This window comes from Apis dorsata, unplaced genomic scaffold (genome assembly GCF_000469605.1).
Source record: "Apis dorsata unplaced genomic scaffold, Apis dorsata 1.3 scaffold_307, whole genome shotgun sequence".
Classification (NCBI taxonomy): Eukaryota; Metazoa; Arthropoda; class Insecta; order Hymenoptera; family Apidae; genus Apis; species Apis dorsata.
This window is the reverse complement of record NW_006263579.1, coordinates 171,906-174,662: the sequence shown is the minus strand read 5'-3', so window position 1 is coordinate 174,662 and position 2,757 is coordinate 171,906. Positions and strand designations below refer to the sequence as shown.

General features: G+C 50.5%; 1 protein-coding gene across 1 annotated transcript in view; it reads right to left on the bottom strand.

The window, feature by feature from the left end:
• The window catches only part of LOC102672401 (Down syndrome cell adhesion molecule-like protein 1 homolog), a 74,523-nt gene that overhangs the window by 21,699 nt on the left and 50,067 nt on the right, over positions 1-2,757 (bottom strand).

The window sequence follows — 2,757 nt, the reverse complement described above, 5'->3', positions numbered from 1 at the left end:
TCGTTCCGTTCAATCAATCGTAGCGCACGTTGCTCTGATTCTTTTTTTGGCTTCTCTTATTATTATTATTATTCGCCATTGATCATACGTCACGTGCGGCGTGTTGTGTACCGTTCACTTTGAGATGGGCGCTGTGCCTAGCACGACCGGCTGGATTATCGGCGACGCAAGCATACTCCCCGGCGTGCTCTCCCCTGACCGCGGGGATCGTCAGTGCGGAGACTCTATCCCCCAACGCGGTGATACCAACTCCGTCGCCTACTTCTAAATGGCGTCCCTCGAACAACCACTTGAGCGAAATCGGCGTGTCCCCCTTTACGACCGCGCAATGGACGATTATCAGATCGCCGGAGTTGGCCTCGTCGAATGTGAACGGCTGCAGATGCGGGGCGACTGCCGAGAGATAGAGACAGAGATCGACAGATCTGTACAGTACGGCCGTGCATGCGACTCGCTTCGTTTCATTTACTTTGGGCGAGGGGAGAGGAAGAGGAGGAGGAGGCGGCGGGGAGGAGGAAGCGGCGGTTGGACAGTTGGACACGCGTCATCATCGAAAAATCATTTTTCGCGTATTTTTCGTTGGAACATATATGTAATCGAGGTGCGAAGAAGATAGGAGAGGATTGTTCTTTTTCTTATTCTTTATATGTATATATGTATATAGAAATATATATATATATACCCAAGCAAGTACATCGCTACTACGGATATGGATAATTTTCGAAGGGGGAGGGGAGGTTTTTCGGAAGAAAAAAAAAAAAAAAGAAAAAGATAAAGATAGTAACGATAGGCGTGTGTATTCGAATTATATCAAGATCTATTATGGTATATATATATATATATATATGTATAGATGGGCAGATTTTTAAGCACCGTTGACAATCAGATCGGCCGAGAGCTCGTGCCTTCCGGCAAGGTTTTCCGCGATACACGTGTACGTTCCAGCGTGTGTCGCCTGGACGGATCCTATGCTGAGTATGGCGCCCCGTCCGCCGAGATCCACGATCGAGATTCCAGAGTGGGGCGAGATCGCATGACCGTTTAAGGTCCAGCGAAGCTTCAAGGGTTGATCGCCCTCGACCACGGCGCACGGTACAGTTACTACTTGACCCGAGTTAAGCGGTTTCTCGCCGAACGTGAACGGCAATAATTTCGGAATGACTGGAAACAGAAAAGAACTGAAAGAAGAAGAAGAAGAAGAAGAAGAGCCTTTGCATCGGCCTTGCTCGCGCAACTCCCTAGTGATCGATCGAGAAACCTCTCTCTTCCTTTCCTTCCCTTCCCTTCCCTTCCCTTTCGAATTTTCGCGAGACGAAAAAAGGGAAAATGAAAGTGAAATTGAAAAAAGGGAAAGGAGGAAACGAGAGGAATGACGAGAGAAGGATGATAAAAGGAGGATGGAAAGGGAGATCTCGCGACGAGAAGAATGTTTGGACGAGTACGTGTACCGTTGACGTCCAATTTGGCCGAGTGTGAGGTCGATCCAGCCGCGTTCGAGGCGACGCAGGTGTACTCCCCCGCATGCCTCGCAGCCACGGACTCGATGGTCAGTTGTTTGACGCGTTTCCCGGAGTTGGACACGATCACGTCCATCCGATCGGATCTGATAGGCTGGTTATCGAAGGTCCAAGTGATCTCGAGAGGGGAGTCGCCTTTGGTGACCACGCACTGGACCGAGACCAGGTCCCCGGCGTTCACTGGCTCGTCGCCGAACGAGATCGGCGCGATCTGCGGCGAGACTGCGAGCAACCAGCAACACGTCCGCGTTCAGAGAGTCGCGTACGATCGAAGGAGTACGTCGAGTGCTCGAAGAATAAATGCGAGAAAAGGGGGGATGGGTTGGCAGGAGGGAAGGTCTCGATGGGTAATTTCGTGCGATGTATGCTCTAATGCTGTAATTTCGTAGTACCGTTCACCGATAATTCTGCCGAACGGCTGACGGATCCCACCAAGTTGCTCGCTACGCAAGTATATTCGCCTGCGTGATGCGCGGTGACGGAGTCGATGACTAGGAGGGAATTCTTTTTTCCGGTTTTCGTGATAGTTATATCCGGATGGCTAGGGCGCGTGATCGGTTCCCCGTTCAAACTCCATCGTATCTCGATGGGAGGATCACCTTTCAACACGCTACATACAGCCGAAATTTGTTCACCCCAATTGGCCGGTTCCTCGTTGATGGAAAATGGGGCGATCTGCGGAGCGACTAGAAACAACATCCGAAAAACTATTTCAATACGCCTCGATACCCGCGGTCTCGGTCGGTCCATACGAATCCTTCTGTATCGATCGGTCAAATGGCGAGCAAATAGGAGAAGGATAGGAGAGGAAATAGGATAGAACTATTTTAAAGAAAAGACGTGGAAGAAGGGAGGAACGAGAGGAGGCGGGGAGAAAGGAAATGTTTTCCCGACGGACGCGTGCTAGTGAAAGGAGATAGATAAATAGATAGATAGATAGATAGATAGATAGATAGATATATATATATATATACGATATGGCGCAATAGTCGAAAGGGAGGTACGGTTCTCTGTACCGTTTACGGCTAAGGTGGCCGAATAGCTGGTCGCTCCTGCCGCGTTCGAGGCGGTACACGTATATTCCCCGGCGTGGCTGCCGCTCACAGCCTCGATGGTCATCAGACTGACACGTTTCCCGGTGCTCGATATAGTGATATCGGGGTGATTGTTGGCCGAGATAGGTTCACCGTTCAGAGCCCAGGCCAGCTCGATGGGCAGGTCCCCCTTTACGATGGTGCAC